General features: G+C 43.6%; 2 non-coding genes across 2 annotated transcripts; one reads left to right on the top strand and one right to left on the bottom strand.

The window, feature by feature from the left end:
- Positions 1-6,426: 6,426 nt before the first annotated feature.
- On the top strand, positions 6,427-6,498 carry trnad-guc (transfer RNA aspartic acid (anticodon GUC)). The gene has a single exon. It is a non-coding gene; the product is annotated as a tRNA-Asp (tRNA).
- Positions 6,499-11,645: 5,147 nt separating this feature from the next.
- On the bottom strand, positions 11,646-11,719 carry trnai-aau (transfer RNA isoleucine (anticodon AAU)). Its single transcript has one exon. It is a non-coding gene; the product is annotated as a tRNA-Ile (tRNA).
- Between the last annotated feature and the right edge of the window lie 9,153 nt (positions 11,720-20,872).

Raw genomic sequence — 20,872 nt, forward strand, 5'->3', positions numbered from 1 at the left:
ACTCGGCGTTATTATGACTGGCGATGATATTGCTCGAACGTGAACAATACTGGATATGTCCGTGTATTTATGCTTTTGCTGTCAGTCAACAGTACTAGACATTACCTACTATAACAATAATAGTAGGAAAATTTAGAAAATTATTTGTGCTGATTTTAACCTATCATTATTCATGAAAACTCCACTCAAACATTTGTATGCCCTGCTCCAGATTTTTTTGTCCTGAAGTACAAACAGAAAATGCTGGGAATACTCAGGAGATCTTGTAGCATCAGCGTAGAGTGAATCAGAGTTTATTTTTCAGGCAAAGGTCAGCATTGACCTTTAAATTTCAGATATCCAGTATCGCAGCATCAGTGGGGAAGCCCCTACACGAGCAATAATAGTTGTGTCCGTGCAGAGAATCATTCTAACATTTCTAGCTGTAACACTATAATGTTACTGCGGAGGCCTGTACTCAAAGTAATTCGTGATAACATCCCTGACACATTGCTGGGGGTGATCCAGTGCCTCCAAGGATTTTTTTTTCTTGTTTTGTTTTATTTCTTTCCGAAATCCGGTCGCCTGATTATAAGGTAATGTTCTGCATTGCCGGAGTTAATATTTTAATCAGCACTCTGGGTAAAATTGGGAAAGCCCCTATTATATGAAAGTGATGTTGCCTACAATCCTCTATTTCACTTTAGGAGCATTAATAATGCTTTGGCTAAGTATCATGGCACAAGTACCCTTGGGCATAAACAAAAAGAAATAAGGAAAATGAAAAGATACTTTTAGGTTGTAACTGCGCTTGGAGAATGAAAGGGTGTCATGACATATCACTGAAAAAAATGCTAATAGGGCAGATAAATCTATTCCTCGCTCAAACTTAATGCAACAGGAACCATTTTATCCTTGAATATGCACAGTTTATATTGACGTTTGCACCTTATAACTGAACACGAAGCGGAGTCGCAAATTGAAAAGTCAAGCTATGGAGAATATTACTGCTTCCAATTGGCGATAGATCGATTATATATCTCTCCAGTTGACAGCGAACAAAACAGTAATAATTCACCTAAGTACAATTGCCTTACGAAGGACAATGGTCACTTTCAAGAGGGGAGCTAAATGTGGTTGTTACACTTGAATGCAGATGCAAGGGGGAGATGCACCAATCTGCCAATAGCAATCAATGTTATCGAAGATATAGCGGGCAGGAGCACAAAACCCACCTGTGTCTCAATCATGACTAATCACTTAAAATGTGGTAAATTTGTTGTAAAGCAGCCACTTTTGGCATTTGACAGCAGTTAATTCAAGGACTCTGCTCTCTTTACCTCGCAACCAGGTGGAAAGACACCTTATGTTTAAGAAGCGAGCGGTCACTAGTTCTTTCATTTAAATCATGTTTCTTCATTCTACCTGCCATAAACCAAAGCCATTGTGATTGGCGAGTGTCATCCGAATTTAAATTGCGTTTGCAGAAGTTGTTACTGGATTTAGAGCATCGGAGGTGACGCCTGTAACAATTTCTGAGTCAATATAATTTCCATTGTCAACCCTGCAGTGACGCATCGAGCTCGTAAACGGTGAACTCGTATTGCACAATTATCATTGCCCGCAAAACTTCCACAGAAACGAAAGATGACTGGTATTTCACTCGTACCAGGGTTTGTTCTGTAAAGCGACGAAGAAATGGGAGGGGGATGGGGGGCGGGTGAATCTTCCCTCTCTCTGAACCTTACAGAAAAAGACTGGCCGCAGCTGTCCTTACAGATATTTGTAATAGAACCAGAGGATGCTGGAAATACTCCGCGGGCCTGACAGCTTCTGTGAACAGAGACAGCAGAGTTAACGTTTTCAGGTTCTTCATACAATAGGGAATAATTTGCTTTATACCTCCACACAATTTAAGACATGACCATAATTTCTCCACCCGAATCGTCTAACCAATCTCCTCCCAACTTTCTATTCTCGAAGAAGAACAGCCCCAGCTTCGCCTATTTATCTACATAACTGAAGTCTCCCATCCTTCGAATCATTCTCATAAATCTTTTCTGAACTCTTTCTAAAACCTTCGTTTAAGTTGAACCATAATTTTATGAAGGTTAATTACTTAGTTCCTTTCGTTCTCTATGCTCTGATTTATAAAGCCGAGTGTTCAGGACGAAGGACTGCTTTCTAAAACTGCCCTGCCACCTTCACTGATTTATGCACCTGTACACCCACGTCCCTCTGCTCCTGCATCCAATCAGAATTAGGACCATCATTTTATGTCACCGCTCCTCGTTCACCTGACCACATTGTATCTCTTCACACTTCTGTACATTAAATTTAACCTGCCTTGTGTCTTCCCATTCCACCGACCTACCTATACCCTCTTGAAGTATATTATTATCCGCCTCACAGTTCACATTACTTCCAGTCTTGCACCATCCTCAAATTTTGAAATTATGCCCTGCACATCCATGTCTAGGTTATTGATCTCAATCTTGAAAATGCAGTGGTCCCGCTACATACCGGCAGCCCCACCGCACCCCGCAGCCTTACGCCCTCCCTCCAAGCCCCAGTCAGAAGTAAGGAACGTTTCCTGTATGTCATGTTTTAATAGGCTTGAATTCAATTATTAAACTGTGGCACAATTGAATTCCAGCTATGCTAAAGACCAACGATTCACAACGCCACATGGTTGGAAATAAAATACTTCCGGGAACTAAAAGTTTTAACTACAAAGCATAGGTTTAATAATATTTGCGGAATCAAATGATTAATACAGGGGGAGAGAAGGTTAGAGTAGATTAAGGGATGATATGACAAACTCGTTTGCTTAGAGCTCCTACATCTTCAAATCCCCCACTTCCCCACTGCATTTCCATCAGTCATAGAGTTATTAATAACAACATCAAGTCGCGTTTATGTTGCACCCCTAAAAGAGTAGATGTGAGGTCTTGTGGACTCAGCCAGAAATCCTGGTTCCAAGTGCGGCTCCAGGACTTGATTATCAATAATTAAATTTATTCAGTTACAGGATGTGGGCTTGGCTGGGTAGGCCAGCATTAATTGCCCATCTTTAATTGCCCTTGAGAAGGTGGTGGTGAGCTGCTTTGTTGAACCGCCGCAGTCCCTGTGATGTCGGTACACCAACAGTACTTTTAGGAAGGGAGTTCCAGGATTTTGACGCAGTGACAGCGAAGGAACGGTGTTATATTTCTAAGTCAGGATGGTGAGTGACTTGGAGGGAAACTTTCAGCTGGTGGTGTTCTCATCTCGCTGCTGCAAATGTCCTCTTAGATGGTCGTGGTTGTTTGTTTGAAAGGAGTTGGCTAAGGAGCCTTGGTGAATTCCTGTTTGCAGGGATAATGGCCAAGCTGGAGGATGAGGGGAGGAGGAACCATCTACCGCCAGAACCGTATCATCCTCCACCAGTGGCACCGAGCAGTGCTCAGCATTCGTGAAAACCGACACTCTGTACAGTGACAGCGGAAAGGAGCCGAGTGAGGCAGCCAGAGGGAAGGAGGAAAGGCAGCAGGAGGCTGAGACTCAACGTATAACCCCCAGTCAGAATGAAAACAGCCACATCAGGCCAATGAGACATAGAGCCCCTCACCAGTTGCTTTCACAGCCACATTCTGCTGGACTTCACTTGGTAACAGCTGAACTTACATTGGTGCGTAATGCACATGCGCAGTGGAGCATCGCAGATCGAACACCACTTTACACAGATCCAGACATTCCAGTGGTGAGACAGCGAGAGTGACAGACTGAAATGGAAGCCGTGAGACAGGAGAATGTTATCCTGTGTGTAGAGAACGATAGACCTCGGGCTCAGTTGAACAGCTGGGCCAAGGTACGAGCATGTCCTCTGTGTGACAAGCTGGGTAAGAATTCTCTGTCCCATGCTGCACCCCACAAATCAGCAGCTTCCTCTACAGTGTGTGATTGCCGGGTCCCTGCACATTATGATGAATTATTTGAGGCACCTGAAAACAGATTTGTGTGAATAGAGATCCTGATATTGAATGTAGTGAAATTCACGTGGATCATCCCCCCCACCCCGCCCCCGTTCCCCGGCCCCCTCCACGGCTTCTGAAATTATAGCCCTTGGATTTGTCTGGGAAGCAAGATAATGTAAGCTGCGAGTTTCCTCTTTACATTGAAGCGATGAATCCTGGAAAGCTACATCTCATGCGGGGCATTTTTGTTCCTTGGAGGGCATGGACAGTGGCAATTGACAGCAGGTCTAAAGATGGATACTGGGTGAGTGTTTGTGGAACCCTCCCTCCATTATGTGAACTTAGGTCAAACTGAGAGTTCACATCATGTTCTCACCCTCGACTTTCCCGAGAATATGCTCACAAGCAGTGGATCAGAGAGATGGGGGCTACATTAATTGACTGGCCTTTTTCTCTGGACATTTGACTGGATTAGTAATCCAGGGAGGTTAATACTCAGGGGACGCAGGTTCAAATCCAACTACGGCAACTGATCGAATTTACAATCATTTAAGAAATTCTGGGATATAAAACTAATTTAAATAAAGCTGACTCACATTAGACTATCATCAGTTGTTGTAAAAAAAACCATCAGGTTCATAAATGTCCTTTAGGGATGGAAATCTGCTGTCCTTACCAGTCTGACCTGCAGAAATGTGGTTGACATTTAACCTTTCTCAAGGGATGGGGATGCCGGCCTTGTTAGGGATGTTACATTGGAGAGAATGAAGAAAGTCCTTGTTCTACCCGCTCTGTAAGGCATATACTGACCTGCCTAGTTCAGCCTCGAAGCTTTGAGGTTGATCGATGCCAATGAGTGATTTTTGTCACCAGGTTAGGAATTTAAATGAGAAATCGCAGAGATCACGCTTTGAATTGCTCTTTACGATGGTTCAATGTCCATCATTGAAACATTTTTAAAAATATTTTACAAACAGACCAGCAGTTATTCCTAGCATTATGCAGACCTCAGGGGGTAACTGCCAATCAACCACACATGAATGCCGAAATTACAAAGTTACAGGGCCCTCAAGAATCCATTTTCACACAAAGGATACCCGCTGGTGGCAGGATTGAGGAATGGGAGTGGGAAAGGAGATTTGACGCAAGTACAATTCACTCAGGAAATGAAAGCACATTGTCTAGTTTTCACATCCCATCATATTTTAGCAGCAACACACATTTGCAGCCATCGGACTATCAGGGTCTCAAATTAATTCCCTAACTTTCAGAACCCTGGGCACGAGAAGGTGGAACTGCAACATCGTCAAATGTGTTGTGTAGCACCGGAAAAATTGGAGACTCTGAAAAATTTAGCAAAGAGAAACCTGGTTATAAGCCGCCTGGTACATGCACTCTTCACTAGTGATGTCCTGCACAACTCAAGCTGCAGGGGCGCAGCTTCTACAGCAGCCTGGAGGAAGCCTTTACCCTTGAAGGTCATTGAGACAGTCAAGGATGAGTGCATATATCAACCAGTAACCAGGCATTTATAAAGCAAATGAATGCATTGCATGTGATTCCCAGGAGCTGCTGGGTGGTGAACTAAACACTCGGCCTGGGTCCAAATGTTTCACTCAAAGAGCCTCTGTCTTGTGATTTTAATAAGCGAATGCGTTACCTTCTTGGAGTTCATGAGACAGCACCATCGACAGGATGGAGAGCCAGTGACGGGAGAGACAGCTGAACCGAATAATAAACAGCTGCTGCACAAATGCAAGACGGCGGCCCAGCAGGAGGCTGGACACAATAATGACAGGGGGCGGGGGGGGATTCCCCCGTCACTGCAGGGTGAACATAAATATATTCACCTTTCATTTTAACATTCGGGTATTTTTTTCCCCTCATTGGGTTCCTGGTCGGGAAATGATTCAAGAGGAAAAATAAATCCCTATCATTATTAAAAGTCCCAAAATGGGAAAGAAGGAATGTTATTTTGCCAGGATTTGCCACAAAACAGATAACCTGAATTGATGACATTTTCATTGTCTCTGAACTCTCCTAGACTTTCACTGCTGGTACAGAATTTACATTTTTTCCTCAGTCGTGCGCATTATTGAGCATAGCCGTGTGCCGCGTATTCACTGACAATTCCCCATATTGACAACTTCCCTGGAAGTTTGGTGTGAGTATTACATCCGCGGATCTTACTGGCGGTCAGATTTTCCCATTGATAAACTAATACACTACACAAAAGAGGAATGTTTCACGATATGAATGTGCTGATCGGAAGACAATTTAATTTCTTTCATTCTACAAATCTATCAATTTGTGGGTTATTAAGCATCATAAGTTCCTGACAGCAATTGAACAACAGCGACTTCAATCAGAAGTCTCGGAAACAACTGATGGAAGCCCCCTCCAGTCTCACATTTTGCCACTTCAGCATTTTCATTTGATACTGAGTGAAGTTAATCCCAGGTTTTTCTACTCTGTGCCTAAGTTCAGCAGTTCCTCGTTAGTATAGTGGTCAGTATCCCCGCCTGTCACGCGGGAGACCGGGGTTCAATTCCCCGATGGGGAGTAGGCGTTGTCCTTAATGAGAGGAAACACACGAAATTGAAAATGTCTTGGGCATTGTTTTATAAACAGGAGAGAGTGCAGATTTCGTCTCAGAAATTCAGGAACAGCGGTAGTTTTTGGAGATCCTGGACTATTAAAGTTCCTTGAGAGGAAAGGCCCTTTACACCAACAGTCAGCCGACCGTTCCCTATGTGTCCGAACATCCGACTCTGGCTCTTTCACTAAAACTGGGCTGAATCGGAATTTCAGTGAAATCAGTGAATTGGTAGCTTGAACCCAGGACAGTTTGCTGAAAAAAGGTATTTTAAAACCGAGAGGAGCCGGCCACACTCGATTTAGTAATGACTAACGAGGCAGAATTCATTAATAATCTGACAGTCAACGAGTATCTTATAAACAGTGAGGTGTAACATGACAGAGTAACTTATATTATAACATCTGCCACCATTTTATTAATTTATTAAATGTATTTTTTCCCTTTATTTCCATTGCTTTTAGACGGCAGCTATTCAGGATCCTGCCTTTCATCCCCGCCCCCTCGCAACTTTTCTTTTCTTATCCCATCGCCTCTCCCTCAGTGAACACGATGATTCTCCTAATTCCAGCTCTATTTTCTGATCTCTGCACTATCAGCAGCTCCTTGGCACAGAGATTATTTTCTCTTTTGATATTTCATTGAATGAAATTTGAAAGATGGTGAAGACCGTTCATATTCCTCTTTCTTCCTCGTCGCCAATCTTTCCGTTTTCTTCCTCTGTAAATCTGTTTGTCTCTTGAACTCACTCCTAACCCTCTTCAATTCCCGACATCAAACCACAACTCAGCCCCTACATTTAACGCACTGACTGTCCCTTTACCGAGATCCTTCCTCATGATTGCAGGAGGCATTCGATGCATTTTTTTGTAAATTTGAACAAGTAAGATCAGCCCAAAACTATTCCCGCTGACTGTGAATCTCGGACCCAGTGCCACCGTCAAAGAGTTAAAGTCAGGGTTTTTACCGAGGGAATTAGAAAAAAAAGAATTCTACACACAAAGTGTGTGAGAACTTCTGTACACGGCAATTTATCTGCGTCAAAAGAACATAGGACAAACTGCAGGACTCCAACCTACAATCTTCTGATAACCTTGCACGACACAGGGAAGTAAAACGCCTCATCTAATACGACCACAACATCAACAATGCAACAAATATCATTTATTTTTCCGCAACGTTCAGGAGCCTGAATCAGAAGGTAGAGAGCGCAGATTGCCCACATGTCTGATCCCCTCCTGAATCTGAGTTATGATATTTACTGTGAACCTTGTTTGTTACTGTGTTGTCTAAACACTGAACCACAATGAACTCACCAGGATCCCGATACTGGAGTTACTGACTGCTGTCAGTTCACTCAGTGTTAAAAGACGGGAATCGGGCGGAATTGGAGACAACACATTCCCTGGGAGACCGGATCCTCACTAAAAGACCGGGAGGGGGAGAGTCAGGAACAGAACAACTGTGACACTCCGCTCTGTTCACTGACTCTCCATCCCTCTCAGTGAACCCAGTGACAGGAATTATTGATATTAATGGTTCATGAGCAGCAAATATCCTGCAGGGAATTATCCCAATCGGACGAGCTAAAGGGGCAAATGTCAGCATTAAAGGGTCTCAGTCCTTGGCCACAGTCTGGGACATTTTGGTCAGCTTCTGATTGCAGTGAAATGTGAAAAGTCCCGCAGCGACATAATGTTCCAGAGATACAGACACAGTAACAATCCTAATATTGAACAATAATGGCTGACGCTGTATCCATTTTACACCTAATATCTCTGATATAACTACATGATATTAGACAGACTGACAGGCTGTTATCAGATGAACACTCAGTACTTGAACATCCTAAACATCGGCCAACTGTGACCCTGCCTCAGCTCATCTGCTGCTGAAACCCTCATCCATTCCTTTGTTCACTCTCGGCTTGAATATTCCAGTGTTCACCTGGCCGGCCTCCCATCTTCCACCCCACACATACCTGTGCTCATCCAAAATTCTGCTGCCTGGAACTTCACCTGAATACATGGGAAAAGTCCACTACCCCGGAAGACGATGGAAACAAAATCCGCACCAGGGCGGGAACCCGAGTGAACATTGTTAATTATCAGTTTGTTGATCACCCGTTTTTGCAGTTTGTTCAGTTGCTTAGAAATGAACATTTGTGTTCCTGAGCAAATCAAAATGGCAAATTCTCCCAATAGATCAGCACAGAGACCGCTGTTATGGTCACTGTAGCAGTTTTCACAGTGACATACTTTGCTTTAAAATTCTGGCCATGACAGTGACAATTGAAGATTGGAAATGGAGCTAAATTGCGAATGAGAATTAAGACGGCTTCTTCAGTGCCAACTTATGACGGAGTGCCTGTTCAATTTAAAGTTTGGTGCTGCCATAACAATGACAGTGTTGGAGAGGAATGAATGTGTAAAGACTTTGCTGAAAGTTTGATATTCTAATATATGAAGAACATGATCAGTAGATCTGCTGTTTCCAGACACCATATAGACAGATAAATTTGAAAAGGTCGCAGTTTCTTCTGGCGAGAATCATGATTGTCAATAGGTTCGCCGTAAGAAAGAGGGAAACGAGATCAGTGATAGCGAGAGCCAGATAAATATCACAGTATGTAGAGGGAATGTTCAGATGTTTTTCGACTGAGTATTATGCGCCTTGATTCTTCCCTGTCATACATGCAGACACTTTTTCCAAGCATGAAAACAATATACGCTCAATATCCTTCCTGTACACTTCTTTGAGACAGTATTAAGGCAGCAGGGGGGCGGAGGTCACTCGGATTCTGTGTCTGGAATGGTACCGAAGAACGACCCAAGGACCATCGACACTCAGTCCTTGCTGACTGACCGCGCACCAGCTGGACCATTGGAACTATCGTCTTTGTAAATTGAAAGCTTCAGGTTACCAGCGATCTGGAAGGGAATGAGTTTTCCCCAGAGCTGCCTCATTGTCCCGATCTTCACGAAGCTGATCAGCAACATCAACGCTCCCCTTCTGAATGTTCAAAATATTCCGCCGAAAGCAAACCTCAAGCTGAAAACCTTCTCGCCCTCAACAGGCTGATATCTTATCCAAACTCTCTTTTTCTATTTATATCATGAGATATGGATACGCCTCCACGACTGGTATAAGTTGCTCATCCGAAATTGCCTTGAGAAGGATTGCTAAATTTACAAAGTGAAAATACTTCAAACATTGAAGTAAAATTAGTTTTGAGATGTTGCCCTGTCCTCAGGATGATGCAAGTGAAGCTTGGAATTGGAACTGAATTGCGAATGAGAAGTAAAACGATCACAGTTTTTACGAATTATGACCGGTTCTTTAGCGGGAAATGACCGAGTGCCTGTTGAATTTTAAATTTGGTAGTAAAAGCCGGGGAAGTTGCAAGTGCAGGAAACTGAAAGATATTTCCACCTGGCTCTCAATCAGCGGCTTTAGGCGATTGGAGCAAGTTGCGGAACCAGTAAATGAGAGAACAAATAACAGGCCGACTGCCCTCGGTGATTTACAAATCTATCCCAGTAACAGTCATACAGCAAAGCTACTAAACCGTGGGGAGAGCTCACAGTAATTTTGCGTTGGGTTTGCCCTCTGCTGGGTGACTTCGTCACTAGAATGTCTGAGAGAGATTGGAATTACGACAAGTTAGACGGGAAAACATTGGCTTCTCAGGGACCTAGTTTATCCGTCGCTAACAAGTCGCTCAGCAATGAAGTAGACTTTGCGCGGTTCAGTATTTTACATCGTTCCGGGCATGTTTGAGAATAATTAACAACACTTTAGGAGTATATTGTGCTGCTTTTTTAAAAGATATCTCGAAGCAGCAAATGTTTTTTTGGCCTCGCCAGCAGCTGACTGACTGTTGAGAAATTTGATAATGGATAGACTTTGCTGACAGATGCAGTATTTGCGTGAAATTGTTGTGAAGCGAGTTATTGTTGTCGTGTAGAGAGCTGTTGATAGCTTCAATGCAATCACTTTATGGTAGGCTAGTACGATTGGTTGCACTGACACATGCAAATTGGATCGAGGTAATTTGCCTGCAGCATTGCAGTGAACGGCAGGCATGGGCACAGTTAACAGCGATGTCACTGCTCGTCTGCAAGTGTTTCTCTGTACAGGAGAAAATATTTGTTGCCATGATGCTGATCGGTTTATTGCACAGAAGTGTGAAAAAGGACAGATTTGTCAGGACAGGAGGCAGAAATTTTCCAAAGGCAAGAAGTGTGGAAGAGAAAAAGGCTCAACCTGCGATGTCGCAGGAGAACACGGTCCGATTCGAAATCCCATTCCGATGTGACAGTATAGGAATTACAACTGAACCTCGAAACAGTAGAAGGACTGCAACTGAACTGGAATAGGGACAGAATTACCACACATCTCTCATATCCCATTGTTCAATGGGGATCGAACCCGTGAGCTTTAACGCTATTAGCATCATCCTCTAACCATTGAAGCTAACTGATCAAAAACAGAAAGTGCTGGAAAAACTCAGCAGGTCTGACAACATCTGTGGAGGGAAAGACAGAGTTAACATTTCGAGTCCGTATGACTCTGAAGAGGTTTTTCCAGCATTTTTTGTTTCTGTTTCAAATTTCCAGCATCCGCAGCATTTTGCCTTTATCTCGGAGCTAACTGGTCGCCAAGCAGCACGTTTCCTAGTTTGATCAATTGCTTTTCAAATTCAGTCTAGCAGTGAGTGGAGAATTCAGCATTCTTCCTTACCTGACTGATCCCGCACAGGCTGGAACTCTCGTATTTGCCCAGTCAAAGCTTCAGGTTACCAGGGAGCTGTAAGGATATATTTGCCCCAGAGATGCTGAGCAGAGCGTCGTTTGCAAGTGTTCCGTTGTGCAGTAGCAAAGCTTTGTTGTCTTGTCGCCAACAAATTTGTGGCACAGAATTGTTAAAAGAAGGACGGATTTGTCAGAACTAGAGGCAGAAATGTTCCAGAAGGAAGAAGCATGGATGGAAAAAAAACACAGCCTGCAACGCTGCAGAAGAACTTTTCGAAACGCTCTTTCCATGTGGCAGCGGAGGAATAACAACTGAACCGGGTCCGGGCTTTAATTACTTCTAAATCGAATAAAAAACGTTGGCCCGTAAGGGGATCGAACCCGCGACCTTGGCGTTATTAGCACCACGCTCTAACCATCTGAGCTAACCGGCCACATGGTAAATACCCTAGTATCTGGTTTTCAAACTCAACGGGCAGTGAGTGGAGGATTCCGCAATCTTCCTCGCTGATTGATCGCGCACAGGCTGGAAATCCCGGATTTGCCCAGTTGAAAGTTCAGGTTACCAGCGAGCTGTGAGTGTATGTTTCTCCCAGAGCTGCTGAATGATCCGATCTTCACAAAGCTGTTCAGCAACAGATACCTTCTCCTCCTTGTCAATGATGAAAATAATCTGCTCAAAGCAAACCTTAAACTGCAAAATCTCCCGTCAATAGGCTGGTATCTATGCAATCTCTTTTCTATTTATTCCATGGGGTGTGGGCATGTCGCGCATGACCAGTGCAAGTTGCTCATTCACAATTGCCTTCGGAACGATGCTAAATTATATAAAATGTATAAGCACTTCAAACACTGAAGTAAAAATAGTGTGGGAATGTTGCAGTATCTCTAGGATGTAGGAATTGCAGCGTGTGGATTTCATGGCGAATTGGAAGGAAGGTGCTCACAATCGGGCAAACTCACGGCGGGGGCTTCAACGAGAAATTACCGAGTGCCTGTTGAAATTTACATTTGATGCTATCATTCGCGGGAGTTGCAATGTCAGGGAACAAAATATATTTCCGCCTGGCTCTCAATCGATGACTTGAGGCGATCAGAGCAAGTTGGGAAAGCGGCAAGTAACAGGCCAACTGCCACTGTGATTGATGTATTTATCTGATTAACAGTCATACAACAGCGCCGCTTCACAATCCGCAGAACAACATTGTGGGGGGAGCTCAATCTTGTTTTGCCTCGGGTTTACCCTCTTCTGGCTGTCTTCATAACGAAGCGTTCGGGATGGGTTGGAATTAGATGGGGGCGGCATTGATTTCTGAGCCCAGGAGGTTATGTGTCACCAATCAACGGCGTGTAGTTATAATGCAAAGGTTTCAAATCCGTTGCACTGTTTTGCTGCAAAGATCATTGGTATTTGTTTATCGGGCTGTATGGCAGAGCCAATGGAGAACTTGCATTTAAAACAGCGCCCGAGCACCGACGTGAATCCTGAAAACATCAGCGTTATGGGTATTTGGGAGATGGATTTGTACCAACCAGATTTCTCTCCTGAAAAAAAAAAGCCACATGTATATTTAGCCGCGCTTTTCATGGCACATATTAACTATTTGGAAATATATATAGGGGGAATCTTCATGAAGTTTTTAGGCAACGAGAAAAGTGGCTGTGTTTGATAGTGAGGAGGTTTGATAGCAGGGAGATATCAATTGACTGGTTAGATGGTCATAAAAATGCCAAATGGAATTCAACCCGGGGGAGAGCAATGTAATGCAGCTGGGGAACTCAAACAGGTCGCAGGGAATACACAATTAATGAATAGATTATTGGGAGGTTTCGAGGAAGTGATGGACATTGGAGCGAATCTCCACAGATTCCCGAATGTTACATGAAAGGCCGATGAGGTGTTTAAGAAGTCAAGTAGAATCATTTCGTTTATTAGACGAGGCTTAAATATACTTGCAGGGAGGCTATGGTGGAGCTGTATGAATCATTAGTTAGGCCACAATTTGAGTACTGTGTGCAGTCCTGGTCACCTCATGGAAATTACCAAATTACAAATCGATGGTGGAGTTCCGGCATGATGAACGTGGATATCCTGTGGTATCTGCTGCTAAAAATGGGAGCCAACGTTAGATAAAACTCGTCATCCCAGATTCAGCAGTGACCCTCATCAATATTCCATAACCCGAGCTCTGACCGGAGGGATATATTAACTTTGAACGGATCCACACAAATTAATTTTGAAGCCCGCTAAACTGAACAACACAGCAGAATCTTCTATGTATCTATTGCATTTCACAAACTCCCCACCCCTCCCCTTGCCAATGTGCTTGAAAGGAGCGTTATATATCAACATTTAAAACGAAGTTTCACAAGGAGGTATTTAGGAAAATGACGAACTTCTGACCAAATGGGTAGATTTGAACGAGTGTTTGAAAGAAGAGAGAGGTAAAGTGGGACAGAGCTTAAGGGAGGGAATTCCAGATGTCGCGAACGTACAATAATTCTCTTAACATTATTGTGATTTATTGTCAAGGTAGGACATAGTGGGATTTGATTAGTTTCTCTGAGTGTGTGTGGGATGTAATTGAATTGGAAACAGCTTGTCTGGAGTCTTTGACTCATCAACTGAATCAAGGTTTGAAATGCTAAATGGGAAAACATGGCTGAAGTCTTAGAATGTGAGGTGAGCAGAATTTGCAGTTTTAGGTATATCACAGTAGTTTTAATTTCAAAGAGATGGTTGGATGTTGCACTTAGCCGGAGAAGGCAAGCAATCAGCATGTTTATTTTTCCAAATGTTCCTGATAATATTAGCACTATGATTAGCAATATGATTCATATTATGAGAAAGGTAAGTTTCAAAGACATATGGGAACAATGAGGTTTACATTAAAAAAGACAAACATTTATAAAGGAAAACGATGCCAGGGAAGGCATTCTAAGGTCGACGGGAAGTGCAAACAGCCTTCAGTATTTGTGCATTAAGCCTGCTGTCTACACAGACCAAAGCTTGGAATAGCCACTTTGAATACTTCTGCCCAGGGTATTGTGTCGACTTGCTGGGGTCTGTTTAAATATATTTGTTTTTACTGTTTCCTTAACGGGAGTGTAAGTGGAAGCGAGGTTAATTAGGGGTTTTAGGAGTTAATATACTAGTAATTTATAGACTTGTGCTGTGCTTGAAATCCTCCTACATGTATTACATGTTCGGCACACAACATCAGACAATTACCTGTAACCATTCGGTCATCACCTTCACGTCTTCAACCATTTTCTAATCTCCCGGTCAACGCAGAAATTAAAGATGTGATTCATCAAATCCTGCAGCTCAGAAGGAGGCCTGTCGGCCCATCACTCTGTGCCCGTTCTTGGAAAGAACTGTCAATTTAGTTCCACAATCAAGCTTCCCACGTCACCCTGTAAATTAGTTCCCTTTAAATTCAGATTGAATCTGATTCCACCAACCTTTCAGACAGTAAAGCAATGCACCGTAATTGCTGGGAATATTAAAAAATAATCCTGTGAATACTCAACCGGTCAGGGAGCACCTGTAGAGGCAACAGAGTGAACTGTGCAGGTCGATGACTTTTCATCAGAAGTGAAGAAATATATAAATATATTAAATGTTAATCCTGTGGAGAGGAAGAAGGGGCAGGACAAATCGAATGTCTGTGAGGGTGGAGGGAAGGAGGAAAAAGGTTTCTTGATGTAAAATCCATAGAGAGTTGTAATGGGCATGATAAAGAAACAAAGGATATGTCCAGATGGGGCTGTGAATGGCTGCATTGCAACCGTCCGAAAATAACATGAAGGAATAAAGATAGAAACGTGACAAAACTAAATCAGTAAAACCCAGCAAGACATCAACTGGAGGCAGATGTTATGAAGTTTACATCAACGTAACAAAGCCCGAAAAAAGCATTTGGGTTTACGTGCCAATATTAAGAAGCCCAAATGGACCAATATTACCTTTGGAGGTGTTTACTTAAGGAAGCACTTTGATTTATTCCGGGTTTAGCAGAGCAAGGGAAGATGTTGATTGATCTATGTTACCGCACGTTATGCAGGAAAGAGTGGGGAGGGGTGCATGGTGAATCTTTTTAATCGTGCTCTCGGGCTTGCAGATCGATTTAGACACCTACACTTAGTGCTTCACACTATTTAAACGTTACTCCGAATGAGCTGTCTTGATTTTAAGGGGATGGTATTACGCTTTCCCACATCAAACACCATTACAAATCATTTACCCACTCGTGAAATCCATCCCTGTGACTTTAGAGCTTCCCCCTTCAATTTCTGCAACTTAATAGCTCCCTGAAATGAATACACTCTTCAAACCTTTGAAGGTCTAATGCACAGACCAGGATAACAACAATCATCACATCACACGCCACTGGTTAGGAGCGAATAGTTGATGCAAGTTGGAAGGTTTGTGAAATGAAGCCAAAGTGACGCTGCCGGTCTGTCTGTGAGGGAAACGCGTTGTAGGGGCTGAAATACAAAGAAGGGAATGGAAAAAATAGACGCTGTAATAACTCTAGTTAGACAGTGAAGGCTGCTATGGGAAACATGCTCAATGGAGGCCGGATAGCCGAGTCGGTACAGCATCAGACATTTAATCTGAAGGTCCATGGCTCCAGTCCTTATCCAATTGCATCCTTTTGGGACAAAGGTTACAGTCCCATTGAAATGTCGGGAAAAAAGAGCAAACTAGGCTGAATTATTCAAGAGAACAGAAGAGAGGTATAAGTTTCTTCGATTTGCAACAAAAAAAACTTTCTTCTCGAAATTGTGGCGTTCTCGATGATTTTTAGGAATTATTTGCAGATTTCCAGCTACTCTAAGTGTGAAAGGTTCTTCCAGGCTTTTCCCTTGGCTGGCCGAGGCACTATCGCTATGAATCAGTGACAACAATATGTTCTGATTCAAAGCGGTGAAAGCAGCTTCTCCCTATTTAATCTAACACTAGATTCTAACAAGATAGAAACCTCGATCAAACCACCCTTCATTCTTCTTTTCTCAAGAGATTAGAAACAGTTAGAAGACCCGAAAACGAAAGAAAGTTGCAGGAAACGTCGAGGGATTGACACTAGGTGATCGTCTCCTTCAGAGAAGCAGCACAGAACGGACGGGCACCTTCTGTGCTTTACCCACCCTATAATTATACAAATCTAGGATTACCAAAACTGAACTTCTAAAGTGACCTACTAAACTCCGGAATCAGCACTGCTTCCACTCCAGGGTCAATGTAATCCTGGTGCTTCCTCTGAGTAGCGTCTGGAGGAACATGAGAAATAGGGACAGGTGTATTATCTATTTCACAACTTCTCAATAATTCACGAACTTTCTGGCTGATCTCCTGTTTCAATTGCACCATCCTGAGAATCCTCAATTCGCACCTTCATGCAGCACCATCACAGGTAAAGAATTCCTAATGCGTTTGCGGCCCCAGAATCATGTTCACAGCAAAATAGTGGGATGCAATTCACAATATTGCATTACAAAACTCGCTTGTAGCTTTTATGCCACTCCATCTGTTACATAGATCTGCGTAGCTGCAGATTTAAGACAGTTGTCTAACTACCTATTGGAATGAGTGGCACCTCGGATATTACAGCCTGGAAGTCCAGATCTTAAAATGATTGTTTGTGCATGTGCACTGGCGATTAGTGAGCCCTGTACCTGTAGAACGAAACCCTTTTGCTTCTCTACGGTCCCCTGTTTCTCACCACCTAGAAAATACGCCCATTGCTCACTGGATAAGCTCTTTGTGTACTCTCCACATGCTTAATGACTGTCTCTACATCGACTGTTCAGCTGGAGGCACTAAAATCGTTTGCTTCGATGTGCTTTACAAGCGTCGTACGACAGGGTAATAATTTATTGCGAATTGCTTTAAACCACGTCCGAATGAAACAAAACACCGATATTGCAAAATGTACTTCATAGCTCAGATATTTGTCGGCGACACATAATTCACTGACTGAGAAACCAACGCTTTCGCCGTATAACGTTTTTGAATTAAATTTAACTCGGTTCACTTCTTATAAAGAACACACAGCGCAGCGCAAATACTAGCGGAAAGCAGTGAGAACTCTCCACAGTGTTGTCTTCTCTTCTGTCAAGCGGTGCTGCCACAAGCTGGCACTGAGATCAACGCATAAATGACAACTGCAGTTGGATTATTTTTCTTTCTGGTTAGTTGTTACCATATTTGCTATAAACACAACAAATCTCTGACTGAAAGCCAGGTAGAAAGATCTTCCAGTTCCCTCTCCTTGCAACTCCGCCGAATGCTGGGAGTGAATTGAAAATTCACCGCACAGTCGGTGACCCACTTGATTTTGCTCTGAACCGCCGGTCAGTAATTCATCTAATTTCCCGACATGTCCTTCCAACTTCAAGACATTTCTCCAGCCCCCTCGGCTCCTTCATCTCATTTAGCATTGACTAGTGTACCTTATATCGCCATTCCTCGCCCTGCCTGAAAAAATGTACAACTTCACTCTTCTCCGCGTTAAATTTCACTTCATGCCATCTGTCCCATCAGCCTGCCTCTGTCCTCTGGAAGTTTATCATTATCCTCCTCTGAATTTTACAACATTTCACAAGTTTTGAAATGGTGCCCTCCACGTCGACGCTTCGGTCCTATGTTGAAGAAAAACAGCATTGATGACACTGCTGATGGCTGGAGAATCCCATTATATAGCAATTCACCACGGCTCTTTGTTTCTTTTCATTCAGCTGACTTGGTGCCCATGCTCCACTGACAGTCTTCATCCCAAAACAATCGAGTTAACTGAACGCTAACTGCTTTTAACACATCCAGACATGTTTACCTGAATGAATCCGCACTTATCCATGTGGTAATACATTTTGTCTCTGGATATCGTTTCCAAAAGCTCTTCCAGCACTTGAGGTTAAACTGGTGTGTGTGTGGTTTACAAAATGATAATTAGCTACATTTTGTGAACAATGGTATACCATTTGCAATTCTACAATCCTCTAGCATCGTCCGTTAAAACTAAGCAGGATTGGAAATTTGTGGCCCACTGCCCTCCGCAATTTCCAAACTTACTTTCCTCAACACCCTGCCCCTGAACCAATCCTGGTGAATTATCAACATTTAAGTAAAACCAGGTTTATAATGCCTCCTCTATCTACAATTGTCGTCCACCCAATTTCACAACTACCTCGTGTTTCACTCTGCCTTTGGCAGTGTTTTTCTTTCTTGGCAAACACAATATAAGTCCTCTGGCTCCAGGCGCGAAATTCCGTTATAGTCCCTATTCGGCCCGTTCCTGTTTTCGCAACCTTTTATATTTATATCCATAGAGCAAAAAAAAAAAAAATCTGATAGTCTATTCTCCCAGTCTCCCCTTTCTACCTATATTTATTCTTCACTTCCCCAATGAATTTTCTGTTATTTTCCATGATTCTCACTTGCGGTTTAGTGTCCCCAGGGTAGTGTCCTCGACCGAAACATCATCAGCTGCTTCATCAATGATCTTCTGTCCAACATAAGGTCAGAAGTGGGGATGTTCGCTGATGACTGCAAAATGTTCAGCACCATTCACAATTCCTCGGATACTGAAGCAGTCCATGGCCAAATGCAACAAGACCTGGACAATATCCAGGCTTGGGCTGACAAGTGGCAAGTAACATTTACAGCACACAAGTGACAGGCAATGATAATCTCCAACAAGAGATAATCTAACCATCGCCCCTTGACGTCCGACTGCACTTCACTGAATCCCCACAATCAACATTCTAGGGTTTAACATTGAAAAAGAAACTGAACTGGACTAGCTATATAAATGCTGTGGCTACAAGAGCAGGTCAGAGGCTGTGGATCCCGCGACGAGTAACTCACTCCCTGACTCCTGAGAGACTATCTGCAATCTACAAGGCACAAGTCAGGAGTGTGATGGGATACAACCCACTTGCCTGGATGAGTGCATCTCCCAAAACACTCAAGTAATTTGATACGGTCCAGTTCCACGCAGCCAGCTTGAGTGGCACCCCACGCACAATCATTCACTCCCTCCACCACTGACAGACGGTAGAAGCAGTGTCTACCTTCTACAGGATGCACTGCAGGGATTCACCAAGTCTCCTTATGCAGCACCTTCCAAACCCACGACCACTACCATCTAGAAGGACAAGGGCAGCAGATAAATGGGAACACCACCACTTGGACGTTCCCGTCCAAGTCACTCACCAACCTGACTTGGAAATATATTGCCGTTCCTTGACTGTAACGTGGTCAAAACCCTGGAACCCCCTCCCTAACAGAACTGTGGGTGTACCTACACCAGAGGAAGTGCGGCTGTTCAAGAAGGCAGCTCGCCATCAACTTCGCAAGGACAATTAGGATGGGCAATATAGGCTGGCCCAGCCAGCAAGCCCTCATCAGGTGAAGGAATAAAAGAAAACAATCTGACAGCATTTACTTCTTTCATTTTGCTCGATACATATTTCCTCATCGATAATCTTAGGTTTTGTCTGGCCTTCCTTTCCTAATCGTGGCAAGGAACCACGACTGCACCCAAACAATCTCTTTAAAGGCTGTCACTGTGGCTTTCCTGAAAATATTTCGTTTCAATTCGTTTGGGCCAGAATAGGAATAAAGCGTGTTAGCATCAGTGTGCGTTTGTGTTTGCGTGTGTGCGCGTGTACGTGTGTGTGCATGTGTGTGTGTGTGCTTGTACGTGTGTGCGCGTGTACGTGTGTGTGCGTGTGCGCGCGTGCACGTGTGTGTGCGTGTACGTGTGTGTCCGTGTGCGTGTGTGTGCGTGTACGTGTGTGTGCGTGTGTGCGCGTGTACGTGTGTGCGCGTGTACGTGTGTGTGCGTGTGCGTGTGTGAGAGAGAGAGAGGGAGACGTGTTGAAGGGGGGCAGGGATGTTGGGGGTTGAGAGGGAGAGATACATAGAGAGCCAGAGGGAGAAAAATGGAAAGAGAGAGATAGAGGGATATCGAGGGAGAGAGAGCTGGAGAAGAGACAGAGAGGTTGATGCAGAGATGTTTGCTATTCATTTTATCCATTCGCCCCGTGACACTGGAAGTGGCTGGGCCCTGTGGAGTGGGAAGCGAATAACCCAGAGAATATTGGTTGATGCCTGTGACTCATTCAGTTCAACATCAAACTGTGCTCCTTCATAAAATGAAAGCAGATAAAATTCTGGGGTCACGTCAGTAAAAATCACTTTGGCAGATGAATAAACATAGAGCTGGTGAAGCAAGAATAAGATGGCGGCCGGAGATGAAGTGTCACCGTATCTTTGGGAAAAGTTAGAAACTTAAATCGTGTCCCCGCCTTCCACACCAGAGCTGTAATAAGGATTGTGTGTGAGGTTATTGTCATCTCTGCCCGGTGCTGAATAATTTACATTTACAGCGTTATCACAGGACGATATCACATCGATCCAGAACTCAGGCGACTCTGAAGCACCCCTGTCGACACCTTATGCTACTGTGACTCTGTGATCTGCCAGTAAATTCTTAATCAGGAGCGATCTGATGCTAAGTCTGTTACCAGCAGCTGAGGTAGTGGAAGCTGGAATAGTCTTTGTTAAAGCTGCTGCA

The sequence above is a fragment of the Cetorhinus maximus genome, chromosome 11, assembly GCF_964194155.1.
Source record: "Cetorhinus maximus chromosome 11, sCetMax3.hap1.1, whole genome shotgun sequence".
In the NCBI taxonomy this organism is placed as follows: domain Eukaryota; kingdom Metazoa; phylum Chordata; class Chondrichthyes; order Lamniformes; family Cetorhinidae; genus Cetorhinus; species Cetorhinus maximus.